General features: G+C 37.5%; 1 long non-coding RNA gene across 2 annotated transcripts in view; it reads right to left on the reverse strand.

Moving 5' to 3' along the window:
• Positions 1-3,451: 3,451 nt before the first annotated feature.
• The window catches only part of LOC128314215 (uncharacterized), a 28,515-nt gene continuing 4,843 nt past the window's right edge, over positions 3,452-27,123 (reverse strand). The window contains exons 2-3 of one of the 2 annotated variants that reach the window (XR_008295706.1): positions 26,866-26,987; positions 3,452-3,708 (exon numbers count right to left, since the gene is read on the reverse strand). This is a non-coding gene — a long non-coding RNA (uncharacterized LOC128314215). Of the gene's footprint in view, positions 3,709-22,925; positions 23,482-26,865; positions 26,988-27,123 lie in introns of those variants that run through there. The other variant, XR_008295705.1, reaches the window with a different exon arrangement.

Genomic DNA, 27,123 nt, shown 5'->3' on the forward strand with positions numbered 1-27,123 from the left:
GTTTCCTCACTTACATACAACACCCACTGCTCACTACATTTTCACTTGGAGCGTCTCCTGCCTTCCAGTGAGGAAGAACATGCTGTCAACCTGTTTCCAAGTCTCAGGACACAGCAAGGCAAACGCGGATTTGAATACATGTGGCTCTCATTTGCTTGTAATTAATTTTTTTGCGTTAAAGTGATAGATTTATCTATTTGGTTTCATTGTTCTCCCAGCTTGCCAAATCATTCCGAGATACCAGTACGGTAGAACAGGCCATCCAGATCCAGGATCACATAGCAATGATTTAAGAACTGATTTGGAAATGGGGAATGAGAAGCAAATTAAATAGTTTGCAGTGACTTTTTGCCAGAGAGCAAGGAAAGGGAATTCTTCGCACTGAAATGAGCAGTAGCCCGGGACTCATATTAAATGGGAAATAGGAATAAGTCTGTCAAAACCTGGGGTGCATCGTTAATACCTCTATTGGAGGATACGATAGACTCACTTGGGTCGTGCCCAAAGAGCGTACCATCTGTCAAACGCACATAACAACACCAATTTCTTTTATTAAAAGATAATAATCATACCTCTGCTCTTTTAATATTCAACATTCACGTAGCAGCGAGGACAATTTTTCATATGTTTATTTGGGAAAACTTTGACAAAGGCCATCCCATTCCTTCCTCCTTTATTGCTCTTGAAATTCTAATTTCCCTTGATGAAAATCAGTTTTTCCAATGACAGAAAGAAGTAATTAAATATGTTCAGCTCATAGCTAACTTATCTCATTGCCAGCCATCTAAATAGCTGGATAATTGTGTGAGGAGAACAGCAATAACATAGTGATATGAGTTACAGGAAATTAGGGGCATATGATTTGTCCCTCTGGACACAGCTTGGTATTGACTTTTATAAGACCAGAATGGGTGTAATGACTCACATTTATTGCCCTGTGAGTTGAGGCCGTTTCTGTCACAGACTGACATGAGCATAACTGAAATCATCTGAAGTGAAGTGTGTGAGAGGGCTTTCTCCATCTGTTTGAACAACAAAAACAGAGACTGTGTTTGGCAAATAAGGCTCCAAACATGGATTTTGCATTTTGTTTTACAGAGCAAGTTTTATTTTATTCTATTTTAAAAAAGGTTTTTTTTAATGATTATTTATTTCCGAGAGAGAGAGAGAGGGGCAGAGCATGAGCCGGGGAGGGGGCAGACAGAGAGGGAGACATGGAATCCGAAGCAGGCTCTGGGCCGACAGCACAGAGCCCAACACGAGGCTCGAACTCATCAACCACGAGATCATGACCTGAGCTGACGTCGGAGGTTCAACCGACTGAGCCACCCGAGTGCTCCAGATCAGGCTTTATTTTAAAGAAAGGTTTGCTATAGAAGGTTTCATTTAAAATAAGACCACTGCTTACTTGGCAATGTAATGAAGAGCTAAAGAAGATAAATGAGAGGGACACCTGGGTGGTTCAGTCGGTCAAGCGTCTGACTTCAACTCAAATCACAGCTTATGAGTTGGAGCCCCACGTTGGGCGCTGTGCTGACAGCTCAGAGCCTGGAGCCTTCTTCAGATTCCATGTCTCCCTCTCTCTATGCCCCTCCCCCACTCATGCTCTGTCTCTGTCTCTCTCTCAAGAATAAACATTTAAAAATTTTTAAAAAAACAATTTTTTTTAATGAAAAAATTTTTAGTGAGAATTCTCATAGTTTGTTACTATTGAAAAAAAACCTGGTTAATTTTATTGGGAGATCTATCAATCATCTAGTTTCACAACTGGATGGAGAATACTCAAAATTTGTAAGTGAAAACCTGTTCTGATATAGATCTCCTTTAAAACGGACTCACTCAGAGACTTTGGCACTGTCTTTCACTAGCCACCAGAAGTGACCTTGAAGTCAATGGGTGCACTTACACATACTGGTTTCCTCCTTATATGGGTTATCACCTCTTGAAAGATCAGGTTAAAACTCCATATTTTCTCTCCTCAAATAATCCAAGACCTGCATGATCATACCACCTACATAAAATTGTATGACTTTTGCCACACCCTAAGTCCAAAATAAATACATGAACCTTAGCTACTGATACATAAATACAAATGTGGGTTTCGAATCATCAGTGAGATTTTTTTAGGGTAATTATTCACAAATGTTTATTTGCTTCCTTTTTTAAACATCCCTAACAGGCAACCTGTACAGGCTACAGCATTCAGGTAACTTCTTTCCTAGATGCCTTTGTAATGTAGGGTGATCTTCCTTCTCTGGGAAGCATGCCAGGGTACAGGTGAGTAAGGGTAGTATTGTTTTAAGTATAACAATGTATGTGATTTACCTTTAAGCAGGTGCTTTGACGGTATTAGTATATGAAATATTATCAAAAGCAATTCCTTGCAGCTTTTCTCACATCTCGTAAAACATGATGATGTTTGCGTAAGACTCTTGAGGGAACAATTTATCTTCTTGTATGGGAAGTTGTTAGGTTATACTCTCTCTCCTGTTAATTTGGCTCTAATAAATGTAAAAACTAAAAGAATATTTCCATTCAATTTATATGGATCGCCCCTACTCTCCAGTTGGAAAAGAATAACATTAATGAGAATCCAAAACTTCACACGGCTTAATCCTTCCTCTACGTTTCCTAACAATTTTTCTGACTGTCCTTTACTTCAAGCCCAACCCCAACAGGTGCAGCAAAAGATGTTAACAATATATTCAATGTGGGTAACGAGAAGACACAGAGCTGTGAGCAGGGAGAAATTATTCCAAACCAGCCCATATGCGGGACTGAATCAGACGCAATTATACGGGACATGTGGAAAGATCTCAGACAGTCTTGGACCCACTGTGTGCCCTATTAATGTTATCAAAATCCCATGTCTTTAGAGTTAATCTTGCATGGATGACTGTATTGTGTTTCTCTCTTTCATTCTCTGTTCTGCTTTTTCAGGGCCAGATTTCGTCTGGGGCTGCATCTGTGGGCTCACAACATGTATCAGGGCCCTATCTCTAGCACTGTTTTCTGCTTGTTGTGGCCTGGCTTTAGTCCTCAGAGAGACACAGTTGCTACCAATATGTAATCCTCCCAGGATTTAGGAAGAAAGACAACATCTCTTTTCTCAAAGCCTATGTGACAATCCCTGGAAGGACTAATTGGTCCCAAGTTGGTCACAGGCACCTCCCTGAACCAATCAGGGAGGAAGGGGGTTGGGTCTCATTACCAGTGTTGGGAGAGGGTGGGTTACATAATTGATTACTACATGAGGACCATGGAGGAGGCAATTCTGGGCAAGTATGAAATCACAACTATTCACTTTTTTAGGATCACAATAGTAAGTTAGGTAGATGGGATCTAAAATCAGTCTCTGACAATAAAATCTTTGATCTTTTTAACATACCACCCTGTCTGTTCTACACGTAAAGATAATAAATGATGACAAGTTTTAGGCAACACATTTTTAATAGGTTTCAATTTGTTCTGATTCTAGTGGCCTTATTGATATGGTTTTCCATATGCTCTTTGACAGTGATGTATTGGTTTATTAAGACACCAGTTTTGTCAGTTTCTTTTTGTCTGTGTTAATAATTGGACGGTGGTCAAATCACAGGATATGATAGCTTTGGCTGGCATTGAGTTCTCCAAGTATAGTCTTTTCCAGGTATGGACTATCAATCAAGACTTTTTTCAGTTTGCTCAATATTAAGGAAAAATAAATCCCTAAAAAGAAAACAAAACAAAAACTCTGGTTGTTGTTGTAGTCACTATTATATCTGGTTCTTACAACACTAGGTAGCAGCAGACGGGGACATATTAACTGATTAAATGCCAAGTAAGAGAAAAAAAGGTAATTAACTGATTAAATGCCAGGTAAGAGAAAAACAGTGATTATCTCTAAAGCTTAGCAGTAATTAAAATTGGATTAATAGACAACTTGTTTTGAGTTTTTAACCTAATTCATGGATCTAATTCATGTGCTAAACTCAAGTCCAATATTATATTTACTTTTCACAACCGTATATTAGCCACATTTCATAATGAAGAAACAAGAGAAATTAAGAAACTCACCCAAAGTTACACATCTGAAAGTGGCAGAGGCAAGATTCAAACCCACAACTTTCTGACCAAAGAGCCAAGGACTTGTATTCCTGTTCCATCAACACCACAGGGTCTACTTACTCTACCAAAGGTCCAAGCCATTCAGGGTAAGACAGGTAGACCTTGTCATGATTATATCTGAATGTTCATCCCTGTTCTCCCATGACCATCTTATAGGGAAGCCTTGTGTGTTTATCTCTACCTGCCTACCTCAAATAAATGATTTACAGAATAACTTAAAAAAAAAAAAGTGTTCTGCCGGCCTGTATTCTCACATGTATTGCCTGGAATGGATGTTTTTGTAACATAGATTTTAAAAATACCCTAAGATTAACAGTTAAAACCAGAAATAGGAAAGACTGCTTAACTCAGCCTCTAACTAAAACCCATCACTCTTATTTCTTTCTGGAGGCACCGATGAAGATGTTTTGCAATGACTAGAACATTCCGATCTCAAGACCAGAAAAGTATCAATAAGCAACAGAAGGTCTAGAAGACCACATCCCCTTCCCTGACCATGATCAGGAGATGAACACATACCGACCCCCATCCATGATCATGTGCTCCCTGCTTGCTCTCTCGCATATGCCCTGCACTGTCAACCTCTCCTTATAACACTCTAGGTGTCCGCCTGGTGGGAGAAGAGGTCAGTTGTTCAGGCCTTAGCCTGCCGCCTGCCCTGGCTGCTGGCACCAAAAATAAAATTCTCCCTCACTCTTTTCCAACAACAACAACAACAACAACAACAACAGATACCCTAACATTAACTTATAAATAGGAGATATCAACTTGAATTTTTATTCTTAATTTTTTTAATGTTTATTTATTTTTGAGAGTGAGATAGAGAGTATGAGTGGGAGAGGGGCAGAGAGAGCGGGGGACAAGATTCAAAGCAGGCTCCACACTGAGAGCTAGAAGCCCGATGCAGGGCTCAAACTCATGAACCGTGAGATCATGATGTGAGCCGAAGTTGACCACTTAACCAACTGAACCACTCAGGTTTCCCTTTATTTTCAAATTTTTAGTTCAAGAGTAAAATTTAGTTATGATTTTCATCAAATTTAAAATAGAAATAGTCCAGCCTGTAGATTGTTTTGTTATATAATCATTTTTGTTAAAAGCAAGAAACATCATGTGAATGCATCACAATATTTCAAACTGATAATCCTTTAAGCATCACCAATCCTTGGGTCTGCTTGAATAAGCTCAGAAATTAACTATACTATAGAGACTGAGAAAAGACACCACTTCCATTGGAAACATAAATAAGGACTCAATACAGTATGAGAGAGAAAGATAGATACCTGCCCTCCTTTTTATCTACTTAGCTCTCCATTATTTTTGAGGTAGAATAACCCGACTATGGGTTCATTCTACTGCAAGGTTCAACACACTTTGTCTGCAAAGGAGCAAATACCAACTTACTTTAGTCTTTGTCAGCCATTATGGGCTTGTCACAACTCCCCACTTCTCCCATTTGGAGCCCCAAAGCAGCCACAGACAATACGTCAATGAATTCGTGTGCCTGTGTTTCAATAAAACTTTAATTACCAAAAAAAAAGTGGTGGGCTGGATTTGGTTTGCAGGATGTGGCTAGCCAAAATAGCAAAATAGAAGATTGATTTGGGGACTTTTGCATTTCCCTTTCTACTCTTTGCTTGTTTTTTCATTTTTCATTTTTTTTTAAATTTATTTCTGAGAGAGAGAAAGAGACAGAGCATGAACAAGGGTGGAGCAGAGAGAGAGGGAGACATATGCGGGGCTTGAAACTGTGAACCTTGAGATCAGGACCTGAGCTGAAGTCAGTCGCTTAGCTTAACAGATTTAGCCACCCAGGCTTCCCTCCCTTCCTAGTGTTAATGCAGGTCCTTTCTTAGGTCCCAGAATAACTAGACCTTCAGTGGTCCTTTCCACCCCTGTTTGCACCCTGACACCTCACACAGGTGAGGTGCCTTCCTTGCATACTAGTTACCTTTTCCTCAGACTCTCCATACACTGTATCCCCTCTTCTAAAGGTTATTTATATCTTTAAAAAAAAAGACTCCTGGAGATATGGTGCCATTGCCCAACATAATTCATCTCAGGTAAAAGGAATTTCTAAACCAATGGCCAAAGTACTTTGAGACCTTTTGGCAATGTCCTTTATGAAATACAAGGCAGAGTATTTTTTTTCTGCTGACTTTGGAAAACAATCACTGCCATTCATGTTTCATATGAAATTCAATACGTGTTTAGGCCTCTACTACCTCTTTTACCCATTAAGTGGATCTGGTTGGAGGACTTATTTTGAAAGGCCATTTTATCCATTTGTGCAATACCTTGTAGAACTTAATGTTGATGAGCCGCTTCCCGTATGTATGCTTAGAAATACTCCATAGAATCAGCAAGCAGCACCGTCTGTCCATTCTCTTCCAATGCCTTAGCTCTAAATTAAAGAGCAGTACTGGCCATGTATGTACCTACATTGCCCAGTGAATATTCACACAGCTAGCAACACCTCACTGGGAACACATGCTAGAAAGTTTTACTATCTTTTCCTAAGATAGTTCATTATCAGCAATATGTCATAAGCTCTGCTAATATAAAGGTAGACATCAATTTCAAATATGTTAAAATTCAACACATAACATTTCAAGTCTTGGATGATTATTAATTTATCTGTATGACATATAATATGCTAGACATGTCCTACCTGTTTCTACATTTAATTGCTGTAATTACATCATTTAAGTTACTCAAGGTCTGAACACTATAATAAAAACTTCAGTTTCCACGGTGATTTTAATATTTCCTGCTCCTTTTTAAAATGTAAACTTAAGGGAAGAAATCAACAATTGCTTTTTAGGGAGATTTCGGGTGATGTTACCCATTCCTTTCTTTGAAATGATCATGATGTAATTGAAATATTTGCTGGCAGGAAGCCATCGACTTGAAAGAGGCTTTCAATACTCAGTTTCTATTTTAGTGGTAGCCGGATTCTAATTCTGAAATCAGTGAGGACCCTTCTCTAGTGTCTAGATCTTTACTATGTAAGCTGTTTTTGTCTGTTTTGTTTTTGGGGTTTCTTGTTTGTTTGTTTTTTAGGTTTGTTTTTTGTTTTTTGTTTTGTTTGTTTGTTTGTTTGTTTCAGAAGCATCAGACCACTGTCTATCCCCTGGAAAGCTTGGTTTGCTTTTTGGTTTTACTCACTGCAAATTTGGAGCAGCAAAGTTTCATTATCAGAATATCTCTCCCATTGAATCAACAGCATTCCTAGGTTGTTATCAAGTCTAGTTTATGAAAAAAAACAATCAGATTTTGAATTACTTAGGTACATGAAAATATTTAATAAACCGTAAAGCCCTTTATAAATGTCATCAATTATTATAATTCTTAAGTTTCTTCTTAACACATTGACACCTAGATGTCATTTATAATTTAAGTGAATACTAAGCTATTATTTCATTTTCTTGTTCAAAATGAGATATTGAGAGGTGCCTGGCTGGGTCAGTTGGAAAAGCATGTGACTCTTGATCTCAGGGTCATGCATTTGAGTCCCATGCTGGGAATGGAGATTATTTAAATAAATAAATACATAAACAAATAAACAAACTTCCAAATGAGATATTAAATAATATTGAACTTATTTTGTTTAACTGTGTCATATAAAGATGGGACACAAGAAAAAAATTTAGAAAAATATCTATTATACTTATTCCATTAAATTATAATTATTTCAAATACATACAATTATGGAATATCATAATTATTCCATAATATGTTCATTTTAGCAATGATTTGAAATATAACTGAAGGTATCTAAATAATACTGCAGTGGCTTTCTAGAATGCATCTTGAAGATTATGACTTTGAAATATTCAAAAAAACAAACATTTACTTCTCTAAATACCCAGTATTTGTGCCAGGCATTGTAAAAAGGAACACAGACTCGATGACATGCCATGAAAGAACACGCTTCTTAAGAAGACAGGACAAACAGGAAATAGCTTGTAAATGACACACGGGAATATACACCAGATTGTGTTATCTTCACATCAGTTAAGGCTGTGTCAGAAAGCACTTAGCAGACAACCGATGGTTTTGCAAGAGAAGTGAATATTTCCAGCTGAAGGATTTTGTTTTGTTTTTTTTTCGAGAGGAGAGAATGTGAGCAGGAGAGGGGCAGAGATAGGAAGAGAGAGAATCCCAAGCAGGCTTCACCAGTTCAGCATAGAGTCCTTCAGGGCTCGAACTCACAAACGGTGAGATCATGACCTGAGCTGAAGTCAACAGTTGGGCGCTTAACTGACTAAGCCACCCAGACACCCCCAGAGGAAGGATATTTTGATCAGGGAAGGAGGATACATCAAGAGTTTCATCTCTCCTTTTGCAAAGACTACTGCCTAAGGGTAATACTCATTTCAGAATAAACATTTCTTGTACTTCCAGCACAGTGTAAGTCAAAGGTATCCTTTACTGAAGAGAAGATTCTCATTGGATAATTATCTTCATTTACTAGTTCCTGAGATTTTTGCCCTGTAAGCTAATTTAGTGTAGTCATTGTGAAAATGGTTTATAGTTAACACTTTTTTGTGTTTCTAGTAACTGAATGTCTGTAATAGAAAATGGAAATTTTGATCAGAGGTATTCTAACTTTATACTATGTATTTTTCAATAAATTTCAAGTTATTTAGTATTTTATTTTAAATATAAAGACAGAGTTAAGAACTTATAGAAATTCGCTGGCAAATTCATGAAGAACCTTTTAATATTAGATCATTTATTTCTGAGGTGAAGACAATTGAATCAATAATGAGTCAATAATGGAAATTTAAGGCAATAAATTTCTCTTCCCTGATGTAGCTAAAGAATATACACATAGGTCTGTAGACTATTGAGAGAGAGAGGGATGGAGGGAGCCAGGAATGAAGAAAGGGAGAGAAACAACACAAATAAAAAAGATTTGACTTAAAATAGATTTGATTTATTGTTACAATGAAAGACCTACTGTTTTTATCATAATACTTTGAAATTTTCAAAAAGCCTTTGATATAGGTCATAATTATTCTACTATGCATCCGAGTACAAAGATTTCAATTACGTTTATTCCTGACAATGTACCCCTTTAATGATTATAAGGAAAGTCCTAGTATTGCTACTTCTGTCATGAATTTCAATTTTCAAGTTCACTATTAATGTGATGGTAAATGATGATGAATATAAACCGCAAACTGTAAATTGGTCTACTCACTTACTGGTGTTAGATCCTTCATATTAGTTTAAAGATTTAGTAAGAAACAATCTGACAAACACCCACTATCATGTTTTCTGAGGAGATACATTTTAATCAACTGAAATTTAGTAAAATTTCCTACTCTATCACAGTCTCTGTAAAAAGAGAGAAGAGCGGTGGCTGTTTCTTGAAGCTCTTAGAACATAGTAACTGCTAGATTCTTATTTTGTGGATTAGTTAGTTGATTGAATGATTAGCCAGAGTTGATACAAGCAACAGCACCTCCAGGCTCTTTCAGATTTTTCACTGCACGGGGACTGGAAGAGCATGATGTGCAGATATGTAATCATTGTTAATTTCTTTTCATCAAAAGACACAGATTGGGCTCCTTTTTTGTTTACTCCCATCCTAATCCCATCTGCTGTTGCTCTTCAGGACCAGATTGAACTACCCAATCCCACATCTCTTGCTCCCATTGTTTCTCTTTCTCTACAGAACTCGTTCCCTACCCTAAGGACACGTCCCTCCTGTGCCGCAGTCTTCCCTTCAGTGTAACCCCCAACTCTCCTTTGCCATTCAACCTTCTAGAGGTGCCTACTTTGTGGTGGTTTATTTCTTCACTGCCCCTTCCTCATTCAAAAGTTGCAGTCAGGGTTTTAGTTCCACCACCCATCTCAAGATGTTCTTCCCAAATCATCCCTACAATCGCCAAGTTTCAAAATGAATGGATGTTTTCTGGGTCCCTATATCATTGCTACATGCTAACAGTAGAACACTCATTGCATTCTTAAAACTCCTCATTCCCTGTCACTACCACATTCTCTTCCAGTTCTCCTGCCAGTTTTTCTCTACTTATGGGCTTTCACCATTCACGTGTAAATTATTTGAGCACTCTTCCTGCTCCAAGCTACATGATCTGACTCCAGTATCGACATAGAAGGGAAAGGGCAGTATGTAAGTTCTGTTAATATTCTGTGGCTAGAATTACATCACATGGCCACACGTTTTTTCAAAGGAGATCTGAATGTGTAGTTCTTAGCTGAGAAGCCATTACTCAGCAAGAACACCACCCAAAGGAAGGCGTGAGTCACGTTGTTGCCCATGGCTGTTTCTGCTGGGATGATATTGTCCTCATTTTAAAGAGTCAATGCTTGGGATGTGCATGCATCCAAATTTCTTAGTCTTTGAGAAAGCCAGGTATGTGAGATTTTACTTTAGTAAGGCTTGTTCTTTTTTTAAAACTCAGGTTAGTCCACAGGAAGGTTCAATAAGACATCTTTAGTAAAAATCTCTTGTAATGAATGTAGCCCAGAAACTCTATTTTAAGTATGATTCATCATGCTTTCTTGCCATTCCTTCTTTCCTTTTGCTCTTGACAATGTAAAAACTGAACGAGTTCTGTTTTTCCAAAAGTAGTGTGCCTATTCTATAAAATGGCTTTGGTCCTTATTTTATATTTGCTCCAACTGTTACACTTTAAGGCCATCTTAAGGAAGTTTGAAAATATCTTCTGTTCCTTTTTGGCTCAATGCTGAGAATAGAGTTGGTTTCCTTCTCAGGTGTCAGCCATTCTCATCACGTTTGACCCAACGAACTTGAAAGATGTTTTTCACAGAAACTTGACAGGAAGGAAGAAATTCAACATCATTTTAAGTGTGCTACTGCAGCCTTAAGGGTTCTGATGAGACAAATATTTGAGAACTGTGACATTAGTGATGAATTAAGCTTGATATTGGATCCAAAATTACAATTTAGTTGTAACTCCCTTCTGAACACACAGAGCCACGATGTGGGTGACACAAGAGACTTCTAAAATGCTGGAAAACCTATCAATGCTCTCCGTGAACACTTTTTAATGAAGTAAAGGGACGGTCATTCTAAAATTGACTTTCAATTTTAAACAAAAATATTTGTATATATTGTCAGCAATTATCTAAAAAAAATAGGGGTACCTGGGTGGCTCAGTCGGTTAAGTGTCCAACTCTTGATTTGGGCTCAGGTCATGATCTCACGGTTCATGGGTTCAGGCCCCATGTCAGGAGCCTGCTTGGGATTCCCTCTCTTTCTCTCCTCTCTCTCTCTGCCCCTCCCCCACTCGTGCTTTATCTCTTTCCAAATAAATAAACTTGAAAAAGTAACCTTTAGTCTCTCCTTTGAGGCTGCAAATGAGGAAATAATTTCATACACTATAGAACAAGCTCTGCCATCCTCTTGCATCTCCATCCCTACTCTCTTGGTGAATCTAGAAACTCTACACAGCTTTCCTAAAAGTTTACTCCTGGATGTCACCTTTCACCCACAATTGAGCCACAGTATAATTTCTAAGAACTGGACATCTCTGCTCATGCTGTCATCATAGGTGATTACCTTTCTGCACCTGCGTGTGCGTGTGCTATATTCCCCCAAATCCGATGCTGCTCACCTACTCTTCTTCCCATGGCCCTTCTTCCTTTCAATATCTGGCTTTCATTACTGAGAGCACTTTGCCCCATACATAACCCTAGGACAACTTCCCTTTTTATGACGCAATCATGTTTGGATCTTCTCCAACATTTGGAAGGCAGTATGAACTTTCTAAGCAGTATCTAAATATTCTGTTCTCATGAAGAATGGAAGATGTTGGTATGACAATTTTTAATTCCAACTCCTCCCATCATAGGAATTATTAATATGCAATGCCACTCATTTCCATACTCTCAGTTCTGTACTTGGCCGTTTCTCTACAATGAATGTAAAAGCCCAACTTGTTGAATGTTGTGACTCCTTTCAGTACATATGCGAGTGTCCAGTCAGAGACAGAGTAAGCACATCCCTAAATTCCCACCCTCCTTTAATTGTTTGTTTCCTTCTTACACACGAATGTTCTACAATTGGAATGTTCTGCTCTGAACCAAATTTGTAGCAATTGTACTTACCTTATCTCATAAAGGCACAGATCCCAGTGTGAACAGTCTGACTAGATGTTAGTTCTGATGCAGGTAGGGTAAAATATGACTCATTCCTCGATTAACATTCGATTACACTTAGTATGAGCTGCAGACATTTGACTCTATTGTATGGCTATGCGGGACACAAACTTGGTCATGGAAGACCAAGCTCATTTGTATACAGTGCTTGCTCATCAAGCCAAATAGTACCGTGGCTACCAAATGTCTCTAAGAATTCTAAATGCACAAGAAAAAAGTTCAATACTTATTGATATATAGATTTCTGAACTATAGCTAAGATTTGATGGACTTCTGGATTATAGTTAACCATGTAGTTTGCTGATATTAAATAGAAAGGAGAAGATCTGACACACACTTTTCAAGAACAGGTTGGCTAATGGTCACTTTATTAAACATCAAACTGGAATAGAGTTTGAATTTTATATTGTTGTGAAACCAACCTTTCTTTTTCTCCCAAATTATGAACAAAATGATTTTGTCTCACTAATAACTCCATGCTCAATATTCTCTTTCACACACTTACTGTGATTTTGAATATTTGTCGATGCTTTTGAATTCCTTAAATATAAGTCTATGAGGACAAAAGTATTATAGAGTTTACACTCAATGTAAAGTTATAAATTGTGTGCTGTTTGTCAAAAAATCGTATGCATTTTTTAAAAGTAGAGTGTAATGGGGCTTTTTTAGGAGAATAACAATACCATGGTGAACAGCCTGATTCAAGTCAAGTTTACCTCCAAAACTGAGGAACCAGAATAACGCATTTAAGATAACACTGTTTACTTTAATACATCTCTAGGGACAACAACAGTGCAATAAACTTAAATAATGTATTTTTATAAGAGTCAGAAAGAGTGAAAAACTAGACTTGTAATTTTCTTTCCAATTTTCTCCAAAGTGCTAGAGGATATCAATTTCTTCAGGTGTTTGGCACAAATAAAGGGAATTCTCTCTTTCTCTCTGAGAAATTAAATTCTTCACTCACATCCTACAAACTATGCTATGCCACTTCATCACTATTCTGACCTTTCACTTTGACAATTTATTTTTTTTTAGTTTGATATTTTGGTCCACTTATATTTAGGCTTTTTATAAAGCATACCCTGTCAAAATCATTATCTTTCCATTATTAGTTTTTATTATAAACATTCCTAAAATAGTAACTTGCAGTTTTATTTATTTCATTGCTTATAGTTTTTAGATCTGTCATTTGATTTGGTCTAGGAGGAAAAATAAAGCTGTCCTAGGGAAGGAAAGCAGACATTATAATCCTCATATTAGATCTGAGGGAAACGCTAAATACTTAGTGCATTGCATATGTTCACAGAGCTAATTAGAAGTCAAGTCTCCTAATTCTATACTTAACAGAACTTTTCGCATCAATTTATGTCTTTTCAGAGCTGTGCTTTTTAAGCTTATTTCTAGAGGCATCCTTTTTCATTTTTAATGAAACTCCTCTTTAACAAAATGTATTCTTCCAAATCCAGAGCAATTCTCAATTTTTAATCATTTTCCCGCTGCATTTGCTAAAAAAAATTAATACAGCTGGGCACTCTCTTCCTTACATCTCCATTCTCCTTTGTCTCTGAAACACCTGCTTTCTGGATCATGTGTGACCCAGAATTTACTGTCTGCTCACCCTCTGCTCAGCCCTAAGTGTTCCTACACCTATAAGTTCCTTGGATTTCTCTCGTTCTTTCTTTTTACTTTTTCATTGTCAACCTCATTCATCTCTATACCTTACAATGAAGAGGTAATGAAGGGTTTAGATGCAGCCAGAGAACAGGATGATTTATTTTCATTCAACACCTATTTATTGACAACCTACCATGGATGGGGCACTATTCTAAAGATGGAAATCTTGCCCCAGTGTGGCTATTCTTGTAGTGGAAAAAGACAAACAATAAACACAGATGAAAATAAAACAGTGAAGGAGGACAGAGTGTGCTAGTGGTGTGTAGAATAAATGAGTATTAAAGTTCTCCAGAGAAGCAGAACCAGTAGGATGTGTATGCATAGGAGCAGAGATTTTAGGGGCTGGCAAGTTAGAAGTTTGCAGGGCAGGCTGGAAATTCCAATAAAAGCTGATGTTGCAGTCTTGGTTCCCAAGACAGTCTAGAGGCAGAATTTCTTCCTCTTCAGGCAACTCCAGTCTTTTCAGGTCTTCAACTGATTAGATGAGACCCACACACATTATGGACGATAGCTTGCTTTCCTTAGAGTTTACAGGTTCTCGGAAGAACCCTTCAGGGCAGCATCTAAACTGATGTTTAATCAAGCAACTGGGCATGAGAGCCTAGCTGTGTTGACAATGAAATTAACCATCACAAATTGTAAAGAAGAAAATATGCAAAGACCCTAATGAGATGGGGACAGTGGGTTTCTAGGGGAAGGGCAATCAAGCCAAAGGAAGAAAGACTAAATGTCCTTGGGTGGGAACAGATTAGGGGAGTTCAGTTCAGAAAGGGGCTGCTCCTGCAGGTCTTTGCACCACGGTAAACTTTTGACTTTTCTCTTAGTGAGATAGGAACTCTTGGGCACATGGTCTGACTTAGTTTTAATTTTTTAATTTTACTTTTTAATTTTTTAATTAAAATTTTGATTTTAAGTTTTTTAATGTGGATTTATTTTTGAAGGGAGAGAGACAGAGACAGACACAGAGTGTGAGCAGGGGAGGGCAGAGAGAGAGAGGGAGACACAGAATCCAAAGTAGGTTCAAGGCTCTGACTTGTCAGCATAGAGTCCAACGCAGGGCTCAAACTCATGAACCTGAGATTTAGACCTGAGCTGAAGTAGGACGCTTAACCGACTGAGCCACCCAGGCACCCCAGTCTTACTTGGTTTTAAAACGATCCCTCTGGCTCCTGTAGTAATTACAGACTGTAGGGAAATGAGGGCAGGCATAGGGAGCAACCTGAGAAAATAAAATAATCCAGGCAGGAGTTCTTGGTGCTTGAAATAGGTTGGTAGGTCTGTGAGTGGTGAGAAGAGATAAAGACAAGGGGAAAATGATGGTGGGGTAAGGACGTTGGGCTGCCAGACAAGACCTAGACTGTCGACGCTGGTATTCTTATTACCTGAGGGTTTTTATAGCTTGCAGTCGAATGCCTTCCTGGACGGCAGAGAGTGGAGTGACTCAGCTTATCAATGTACCATTACTGCAGAGCCTCTCAAGTGATGTGCCACAGCACACTGGCGTTTTGTGATGTACAGATCCCTTCAGCCTCAGAGCATCTAGAAGAGGCTTAGAGTGTCTGGAACCCCTAGCCTGGGGGTTATACAAGCAGTATCATTTGTGTGTGTGTGTGTGTGTGTGTGTGCATGTGTGTGTGCGTGCACACCTGAAGACACTTTGATGGGAAAATGGTAGCGACTCACTGTACTATTTTATTCTTTTTTTTTTAAGTTCACTTATTTATTTTGAGAGGGAGAGGGAAAGAGGAGGGAGAGAGAGAGAGAGAGAGAGAGAGAGAATGAGTGTGTGCACGAGCAGGGGAGGGATGGACAGAGAGGGAAAGAGAGAATCCCAAGCAGGCTCCACCCTGTCAGAGCAGAGACTAATGTGGGGCTCAGTCTCATGAACTGTTAAGATCATGACCTAAGCTGAAATCAAGAGCCGGATGCTCAACCAGCTGAGCCACCCAGGCGCCCCTCACTGTACTATTTGAGAGTGAATCTCCCCTCCCGGAACGCTTGAGCCGTATTACCTACCAGTGTTATCTAAAGGTAGCATTTGTGTACTTACTAGTGGGTCACATTTATGTAATACTTGTCCTATACCATGCACTGTTCCAAGCCAAGCATCTTACATGTATTATCATGTATAAATAAAAAGATGATCACATTCAGTGTATACAAGAGAAGTGACCTTCCCAAGATGTTCACTAATGGAGTGTTGACATGAAGATAATTCTTTACTTCTCGGAAGCCAGAACTGATCTTGAGTCAATCACTCTTTTCTGGCTCTGTTTTGGGGTATGTTTGATCTATTCTCCATGTTGCCACCCTCTTTCTAAATCCTGTTAGTCTCCCAAGTTATTCTCCCGGCCGTGATTCTTATCTAGGATAATGTCTACGATTCTGCTCAGCTTTTGTGGAAAGCTTGTCTCCTGATAGGCAGGTTAAACAGGCTCCTGGCCAATCAGAGCCCCTTCTGGGTGGTGAGCTGGCCGACCACATTACACCTGCGATAACATTTGAGCCTCTGCTCCTCTGGGTCATATTAATCCCTGCTGAGTGCTAAGACTCCAGAAGGATAGGCATCATTTAGCAGGGAATTCTCTTTATTCTGTTTGCCTGGAGTCGTCATAACAGTCACAGATCCTAAATTCGCATTCTCTTTAGAATTTTCAAAACTATGGGTGGGCTTTTATATTACAAACCATCCATGTGTGCCTGATACTGATCACCTGTCACCATCAAGAGTGTGGCCGCTATGCCAGGCACAGGCTGTGCTAATCAAGCAGTCCAGCCTAGGAGTTACAGCATTGTGTGTGTGTGTTTATTTTTTTTAATTTTTAAAAATTTTTAATGTTTGTTTATTTTTGAGAGAGAGAGTGTGTAAGCAGGGAAGGGGCAGAAAGATAGGGACACACAGAATCCGAAGCAGGCTCCAGGCTCTGAGCTGTCAGCACAGAGCCCAAAAGGGGGTTCGAACCTGTGAACCGCGAGATCATGACCTGAGCTGATCTTGGACAGTTAACCGACTGAGCTACCCAGGCATCCTGATTTTTTTAACTGTTTAAAGATTTTATTTCAATCCCTGTTAAAATATAGTTATATTAGTTTCAATGTACAATGTAGTATACAATGTAGTGATTCAAGAATTGCATACATCACCTGGTGCTCATCACAGCAAGTACATTCCCTAACCCCCATCACCTGTTTCACTCATTTCCCCCCACCCCAAACACACACACACCTACCTCCCATCTGGTAACTGTCAGTTTGTTTTCTGTAATTAAGAGTCTGTTTCTTGGTTTGTCTGTCTCTCTTTTTTCCCCTTTGCTCATTCATTTCGTTTCTTCAGTTCCACATAGAAGTGAAATCATATGGAATTATATCATTTTTATTAGATGAGCATGCCAATCTGTACCATGTGAGCTCTATGTTGTTGTTTGTTCTACATGAATAGGTTTGCAGATTTGTAGAAATAATCAACGAAAGATCACTTAAGAAGTTGGGTCTCAGGCTATAGATAATGTACTTTGAAGTACATATACCAACTATTCAAATAAGTAATTTACCTTATATGTGTGTGATGAACTGCCTATATATATATATATATATATGTATATATATATATATACACATATATATATATGTGTATATATATATATACACATATATATATATATAGTTAAATAATGAACAAAAGTTGAGAAGCAAATAAGTAACAGAACCGAATAAAGTAAAAAGTGACTGCAAGGAAGCAACAAGGATAAAGATAAAGGTCATTTCATAGTTTTGTCAAAACAGGTAAAAATACAGACTTCAAAGAGTGGACAAATACATGTAGGTTCAGAATAAAGTGACTTTGTACAGAAAAATTAAAAACTTGGTTTGAGCACTGCAACTTCAAAAAAAAACTTTTTAATCTTTATTTATTTTTGAGAGAGAGAGCACGAGCAGGGGAGGGGCAGAGGGAGGGAGACACAGAATTCAAGGCAGGCTCCAGGCTCTGAGCTGTCAGCACAGAGCCAGAGGCGGGGCTCGAACTCATGAACCTTGAGATCATGACCTGAGCCAAAGTCAGAGGCTCAACCGACTGAGCCACCCAGGTGTCCCATGCACTGCACCTTTTAGATGAACATATTGTGTTCCATGAGGAATTTGCAGCAGCCTCTTCCTTAGGTTCAAGATCCCACCTTCCCCATACAATTCTGCGGTGAGGAGCACATCCAGGCACAATGCACCTGGGAGCTATCACAGGTCAAGGGCGTCTTCCTTGGCAGCTTCTAGCCAATGACTGAGCACAGTGGATTGGCTGAAGTCTGGCCACTTCTGCCCAGTCTTTGTGCTGAATCTCACCCGCAGGCAGTCCAAGACCTTCTCAGGGCTACATCTCCCAACCCGGTCTCTTTGATTCAGCCCTCCTCCTTCCCCCTTCTCCTTCCACTTGTGTCAGACCTGCATCAGTGACTTAAAGTTCTTGACGACTCTACTCCCCGACCCCCTTTGTCTTTCACAGACATTCTCCGCAGTAAACATGTACTTCTAACTCCTTGGCATCTTATTCCTGGAGGACCCAAATTAACAGATTTCAAAGAGGCCTTCTCCACGAAATATCTCCTCTGACAAACCAGAATATTCACCCAAGCCACGGAAGTCCCTAATAATATGCAGGTGTGTTTTGAAGTGAATTAGCAGCCCTTTTCCCTTCAGAAAAAGCCAGTTTAGTAATTAAAGTGGTATATAAGTCAGTTGAGTGGCCCTTGAGAGAAGTTAGTGTGACCGGAAGTTGGTGACTGGTGAGGCGTGGTGTGGATAAGGTACGAGTGAGTCATAACACTGGCTTGAGCTGAGTGGGTTCACTGATCACAAGTTAACCTAAGGTGACAGTGGATGTGGATTTGATAGGGGAGGCTCTGTCCCACAGCAGATATTGCAATAGAAAAGTTTTGAAGACTACTTTTCCAGGCTCACAGTTTGCCTGAAGTGCTCCTGGGCGGTAATTTAGGCAAAACAAACAAAAAAAATGGTTTGAATTTCTGATAGTAACGACGGGGTGGAGAACCCTTGAAAGAAAGCCACAGTAAAAAATTAGGTTCTGACCTCAACTGTGATAGACAGTGACTGGTATGTTGAAAACGTTTTCATAAGAGCTAAAGAATTTGATCTGTAGTGGAAAAAAGCTATGTGGAGAATTTTAAGTTGGGAACACTAGCATGAATATCAGTGACTATTTTTCTTGAAACAGTATTCTGTTTTTAATGTTAGTCTCTTTGCTCTACTTTAATATGCTAAAAGGAAATCCCATTTGCCTACTAATATCTGTATATTCATGTCATTAGAAATATATTCAATATTTAAGCCATATTCATATCAGTTGATAGTTTTGGAGGGCCCTTAAGAATTACATGGTATCATAGGCTCTTTCAAAAATTCTATCTTCAAAGAAAAATGTTAAATCAATTTTACGAGTTGAAATGTTTTTATTTAAAAATGTTTCCTTTTTAATTTTTATTTCTTGTTTATTTTTGAGAGAAAGGGAGCATGAGTTGGGGGAGGGGCAGAGAGGGAGACACAGAATCAGAAGCAGGTGTCAGTCTTTGAGCCCGACATGGGGTTTGAACTCACAACTGTGAGATCACGACCTGAGCCGAAGCTGGTAGCTTAAGTAACTGAGCCATCCAGGCACCCCTTAAAAATGTTTCTAATTAACATGAGCTAACATTGTATTAATTCAGCCACTTTTAGGATCTTATAAAACAAAAAGTTTATTTCTCAAGTTAAAAACATTTTCTATAAATCTCAAATAACTATGACAAAGCCATGACAGCAGCACCATTTTTAGGTGACTCTGAAGAAGTAGGCTCAGAAAATTATTGACCAAACTTAGAGTAATCATCATAATGATTTTTGCTTTTGCAGGGTTTTTTTTTTTTTTGACAGTCACAAGTAGAATTAAACTGACAGCATCAAATTAAATAAAATGTTTACTTTTATATATAGTAATGAGACATTTATGATAACTTTCCCATGCTGCTAAAGAATGATGGATGCTACGATAATTATAAACGTCAAGATAGTTAAGATGGTATTTGACGCAGGAATTACTATGTTTTTGCTCATGATGAACGTGGTTGTTTGCTGTTGCTCGTATTAATAACTCCCAAATTTCTTCTAGTGTGGAGGCTATTGAGCATTGCTGCAACTTTCTAGCAGATTCTGTGTTTCCAAGGAAATTCCTGCTAGCTTGCCTCTGATTAACTAGACATTAACATGTGAAAAAGAGAACCAGAAAAGACAGGAATAGTAACGGGGATATAGTGAAAGAGATACCAATTCAAACATCAAGGAAGAACCTGAATAAATCTAAATGTAATCAAGGGATCTCAGGAAAACTTAACCCTCATGATAAATATACCTGCAAATGCCTATATAGGTCATATTAGGGTATGCATTAATGTCTACAGAGCCTATGAATTGCCATTTTCTGTATCTTACTTACAGCAGAAGGTGACCATTGTTGACCATGAGTTTGGCAACAGAGAGCTGTGAGAGTATGACTAGATCTGTTGTGAAATGTAAAAATCAAATTTAAATGTGCTCAGGGATTTAATGAATTTCAATCTAAGAAATTATCTTGAACAAAAGGGCATTTTAATCAATGCCCCTCTTCTGATGTATGCATCAGTGATAATAACATATTACATATCTATGCAAAATAAATCTACACAAGGATAAGAAAAATATTTAAAAAGTAAAAATAAACCTATTAAAACAACAAATTTGAATGTAGCCAAAAAAGGCATCCTTTTATTTGGTATGAACTTTTGAATTACATTGGTTTCATAGAATCAGAGCAATGTATAAGTAAAAAGCTAATTCCCGCCCCTGAGAGGAAGAACATAGAAAATGCATGTATCACGGGGCACCTGGGTGGCGCAGTCGGTTAAGCGTCCAACCTCGGATCAGGTCATGATCTCATGGTTTGTTGAGTTGGAGCCCCGAATCGGCCTCTGTGCTGCCAGCCCAGAGCCTACTTCAGATTCAGATTCTGTGTTTCCGTCTCTCTCTTCCCCTCCCCTGCTCACTCACTTGCGTGTGCTCTGACTCTCTTGCTCACGCTCTCTCTTTTTCAAAAATAAACATTAAAATTTTTTTAAAAATAACACATTTAATTTGTTTTTACAGCAAGTCCCAGGCAATCTGAGCATGAGAAAGATAAAACAATGACGTATTTCCTTACTCACATGTGAATTCCATCCTTGTCCTTTCTGAAAACAAGTTTCACCTGCTTACTCGTGCCAAGAATATACAATAAGAGTTAATCACCCTTCTGCCAGATGCAAGCTTTTATGAGAGACTCTAAACTCTGTTCCTATGTTTTCTTCCAAACACCCACATTGCTGATTGACCCATCCACCACTATGCTCAGTCTGAGCTAGTTCAGAAACTTCAAACTGCTAGAGCCACAAATAATCCTCCTACCTCGATCTCTAGTCGTTGGTTCAGTACTGGTTCACAGCACTGGTTTTCTGTGAGAAATATTTAAATTGCATTTCTTGCTTGGCTTTTTATACTTTGAATTCATACATGCTTGTAAGAGAAATTTTGGAATATTCTGAATATCTTGAAGTGTGTATAAGCAAGAAAAAGACCCCTAAATCAAATTCTAATGCCCAGAAATTGTCATCCTAATTCTTTTGGATTCTATCTATTTTTTTTCCTTCCATTACATGTTGCTGAATGTTTTCTAATTCAGTGAGTTTACGTGGCAAATAAATTGAAATACAGAGGACCAGCAAAAGTCACTGTACTTTATTAGAAAACTCCTCCATGTGGTTCTGGTTTTAGAAATAAAACTGTATCTAGCCTTTCCATTGTTAGGTCAAACTTTGCTGTATCTTATTTTTGGTTTAGTTTGGTTTAGGTTTTTTAGCATCTTAGGGAACTAGATATTCGTTCTTAAATATGTATATTTTAAAAAATGAGAATTCTTATTACTAATGCAGCCTTCTAGACTACTAGTAGAAAAAATACATATGCAAGACACAGCAGGTAGTTCTGGGACTTAAAAAGAAATCTGCAGAACTTGAGTTCAAAGACGAAAGCAAATTATTTGTTATGTGGTGCTATTTATCCTGGCAAAAGAAAGGCAAACTATAAATAAAATTTTTGATGGCGTTGTTTTATATATCCTATCAAAAGTTGGTAAAACATGGCTCAGCTTCAAAATTTCATTGCAAAAATTAAAGCAGACTCAGCATTGTGGCTTTACTTTTAGTCAGGAAGATAGACTCTTATGCCTTCTTTCTGGTATATAAATGTTAAGTCTTTGGGAAAGAAACAATGTTGCCTAATTTGTGTTTTATACGATATAAAATATAGCATAAATAACTTCAGGTGAATAAGTAAAGAAAAAAAAAGTGCCCTTTTTATCTATTCCTGCCCCCATCAGTACTATGCGTATAACTTCTTCATTGTTCACTGGTAGTTTCTACAAACATGGTTGCTGGGGGAACAAAAAGATCACTGCTTGGATACCTCAAAAACCAGGTTATACAGGTGAAAGGAATACCTTTCCAATTTTTTGTCCACTTTAGTTCTGGAGGTGTGAGATAGATCCAGTACCTGTCTTTTGTGTTCCTTTATTTTTTTTCTGTGGCTTCTCTTTTCACGAAGGACATCTGGATGTCCTGAGGGATAACTACATTGATTTCCTTCAATTGAACATTGTTTGCTAAGTAATTACTTGAGCGCTCTCTCCCAACCCCTCCCCAGATTTTTGTGCCCTAGTTTTGTATTGTGTTAGTTTTCATCTTAGGTAGTTGGGAGACGGTGTGTCAAGTGCTCTTATCCGGATGCATCAAACGCAGATACTAAAAAGATTTTAGCTGCAGAATGTTGAAGCCACGTGGTTTTAGAATTTCAACTGACCTCGCGTTAAATGGACAATCATTACCCAAATAAGGAAACTTAATCACACAATTTTGTTTTTTGCTCTAGAATTATAGTAGACAGAAAATGAAACTGCAGGGTTTAAAAATCTTGTATTAGAAACACAATAAATGGGTAAGGAGTAACTATAAAAGAATCAAATATTCAGGGAATAGCCCGAGGTTTCTATAGAAGGGCAGAGGAAACAGATGGGGGGGGGGGGACATTCAAGCTTAATATACAGAATCCTTTGGCATAAGATGAGCCTTAAACTGTTTGATTTTTCTCTGCACAAGGTTTTTCCTACCTGGTAGTAGCAGTTTAATCAGACTGGTAGAAAATTTACTGTGCTTCTATAGACTTGCGCAACAATTCTCTTCATCTTCTAGAAAGTAAGGAAAATGCTGCACAATGGGGAGGGGGCCTGTATTGCACCATGACAGAAAATAACTGAACATTTTTAGTTCTATTACTATTGTATTCTTTATAATCCCTCAGACCAATTGGAGTAGGAAATGGTTTGGGGGCTACCTCAGATAATTATGCCCAGTGATCAGTCTGCCCACCATTTCCATGACCGTTAAAGGAATGATTCCTTCCATTCAAGGTCCCAGAATTTTTCCAAGTGCCCTTGAGAATCAAAATCAACAAAAAAAATCACATTTGTCTTCTTTGTAGGTTTTTAACAGAAATAATTTGAATTTAAATCCTCTGAGACAATAAATAGTCATGAATGTTTAATGCAGATGTATAAATGTAAGAGAAGTAACAGGTGTAAGTTCTGATCTACATACAGTTTGACAGTCTTATTATATATGTTGGCAGGTGAGAGATGTAGGCCAATTATGTATTCTTCAGGTATGATACTTGTGAATTTAACAGAATGAAAAATGTTTACATATATTTATCTGCTGTGTTTAATTTTTAATACAGAATCTTGTTTCAATACACTTTAATCAATGATCGAATATGATCTGTTACTCTTTAAATCAGCTATCTAAAGTATTACAAACAGTAAATAATGAAATAGGTTTTAGAATTGGCACTAGATCATACAACATTCTATTGGTCCATATAAATGGCATAATGGCTAAATGTTCTCACAAAACTTAGACGTACTATTTCTAATAGCAAAGACTACTATACAAGAAAGTCCTCTATTTAGAGTAAATATACTATTCTAAAATTAGATCAACCACTGTCCGTGGCATTTCAAAATAATGCTCGAAGGGATTTGCCTACTTAAATACAGAGGAAAAGTTAAACATCAGGCACCAATGCCTTCTAATGTTACTGATCTCTGAGCTCTCCTGGCATTCATAAACCATGATAGAAAATTCATTTCATGCTTGTCTACTCTGATAAAACTCATGACTGAATTGTTTAAAAATGCTGAAAACAGGGAATGATTTCAGGAATGTCCCAAAGTACAGGACACATTGGAATAAAACTAAGGCCTCTGAACAGCTATAATATTGGCCTGCCTTCGTAGGTCAACCTAGCTAGGATATTGTTAAACATGAATATAGCGGATAATTTGACCAAGCAAATTAAGGATAAAACACGAAAATTATACCATTACTAAAATAACATTGTACCTATGTAAAGGACATTTATAAAATCATCAAATGTTAGACTTCACCGATCCTGATTTTCCTCTATGTTCCCAGATAACTGATAATAGAATTCTTCTCTAGGATTTATATCCTGTCTGTGCATGAATTTAAGGCTGAAAGAGTTTTCTCAGTTTGGTTATTGCACTTCTAGATGTATCTCTCTTTAAGTACTGCTATCTTTCATTTTGGGGCTCTTAAAGGTAAATAAAACCTATAGTGTTGAGCGTAACAGGCTCTCAGAAAGAATTAACTTCCATTTCATTCTTTCCTGATTTTTCTTCCATAAGTCTCTAAATACATGTTAACATTCTCTGGCTTAAGCTCTTCTTCCACTGTGCTTTACATGTGAATTTTCCTCATTGTTCTATACCTGAATTTGCATTATTCTTATTCAGTACTTAAATCCTTTTCATTTGAGAGCTATACATTGGTAACTCCATATTTTCTGTCTGGGATGTATTTTTCTTTTTAAGCTACATATCGTGAACTGTTGGGCATTCTCACCCTTAACCGTAAAGTATTGAAGTTAAATTCAATTCATTGTTTTTTATTCTACCCTGAGACCTACTTTTTTTCTTTATTTTTAATTATACTAGGTAAAAGCTACCATTGTCCTGGTCATCCAAGCCAAAATATGTAGAAGTTTAAATAAAAAAAATAAATTGTCCTTAATAACTAGGATCAAGTTAGTCATGAAGATGAGTCCTTTCTCAAAATGGATGGTGGTATTCAACAATTGTCTTATCACCATTGATAGTGTCACAGTTGATAATTACACCATTTACACCAGAACTTCTGTGGCATACCGATACACTTCTCCACTACTAAGCATTGCCTTCCTGACTCCAATCTTAAAATTGTAACCCAAATGGACTTTGAGTCAAAATTTGATTAAATCATCCCTCTGTTTAAAGGCTTCAATTTTTCTCCAGTTGTTTTGGGAATGAACATCAAACCTAGTAAGATCATATCTAATATGCTCTGGAATCTGGTTCTAATTTTTCTTCCAAGAATCACCACCCATTGATCCTCCTTTTTCTCCTTCTTTCCTTGTTACCAATTTTACTACTTGGTTTATTCACACAGGATAAACATGAAAGTTTCTCGCTTATTGAACTTGTATGCTTCGTATACAATATTGAAAGTGTAAATTTTCACATCTGTATCACTGAAATCAAGAGAATCTTGAGAGTGGGATTGCTGATCTTTGAATCCCTAGCTCTTAATGCAATGCCTGGGAAAGTACAGGCTCTCAATAAATGTCTGTTATGTCAATTATTTAGGAAAATAAAGATATCCTATCCAGTAATGTAGGCACTTGAGGAAAAGTCCTTTAATTAGAGGGTTTACTATTGTTTCGGTTTTGGATATCTCATGATACAACAATTCTGACTTGGAATTGACTGCTTCATTGTTGTTTCTCCCCTTGACTACTTAGTATTTTACCGGCACGTCCATGAAAATAGACACCTCTAATCACTCAAAGAATAGATTTGTAATCTCAAATTATAGTAGTGAAAAGAACCTAAGATTCTTAGAAAAAATGAGAGATTTTAATTTCATGAGAGTAGTTAAATCAAAAGATACAAATAAATGAACATTATGAACTAAAATTTGCTCAGTTATAAGCAGGTACCATGGAAGAACTAAATTTGAAGCATTTTGTGGCCTTCACTTAATTTTCCCCAAACAGGTGAGATAGTAAATGCCTTCATTTATCCCCAGTCTTGTGCCAGTAAGCATATCCATATTTTTCCTGCATGTTCTACTCTCTGATCCCTGATTCAGTTGGAGTTAATAATCATCATTGTCTTTTAGTTTCTAGGTCTAGGCTTGTGATAAGGAAACATATTGCCTATAATTAGAATTATTGAAAAAAGTTAAAATACTCAAGAAATCCAATTGACAATTTTGGTCTTTGAGTAGTTAGGGTCAGTGACCTTTGAAATATTTGACTGTTACTCATCGTACAAAAAGTACTTTTATTTGTCACAAGCTGGAATATACAGAAATATTCACATATATAAAATTCACAAGATTAAAAAGTATAGTTAATCATTTTCTGAGAATTTAAGAAAATACTGATAAACAATGAAATTTATTTTATGAGCAAATAATGAGTTGTACTTTGCAATGCGTAAAAATAACCTTTTATAAGCCGATTGACAGTGGTAGAGGCCAAAGGTTTATTTTATCACCATTTTCTATAGGGAAAGTCAGTAAAATTATAAAGCTCTACTAAAATACATAGTGTCCTATTGCCAGTTACATATAATGTTTTATTCTAATAACTAAGCTGCCCTGATGCTTTTAAATCTGTCCCTTTGACAGTAGGGTTGGACAAAGCCACCAGATACATGGTCTCAAAACATTTGCTCATTATGATAAACACACTTACCTGACACTGGTCTAAAGAAAATTGACCATTTCATTTTATGTATATATTCCTGACATCCTCTCTAGTAACTTTTGCCCAGCAAGTATCCTTTCTTTGGAGTTAGGTTTTAGGACGATGGTGGCCTAAAAAAAATAGGAATAAGCTTAATTGTATCCTGTAATTGTTAGGCGAGAATATGTACTTGGTTATAACATGTATGCTCACATGTGATCTAGTTTAAAATCCTGGTAGTTCATTTCCATTGTAATAATGTTCTGC

The sequence above is a fragment of the Acinonyx jubatus genome, chromosome B1 (genome assembly GCF_027475565.1).
Source record: "Acinonyx jubatus isolate Ajub_Pintada_27869175 chromosome B1, VMU_Ajub_asm_v1.0, whole genome shotgun sequence".
Taxonomy (NCBI): domain Eukaryota; kingdom Metazoa; phylum Chordata; class Mammalia; order Carnivora; family Felidae; genus Acinonyx; species Acinonyx jubatus.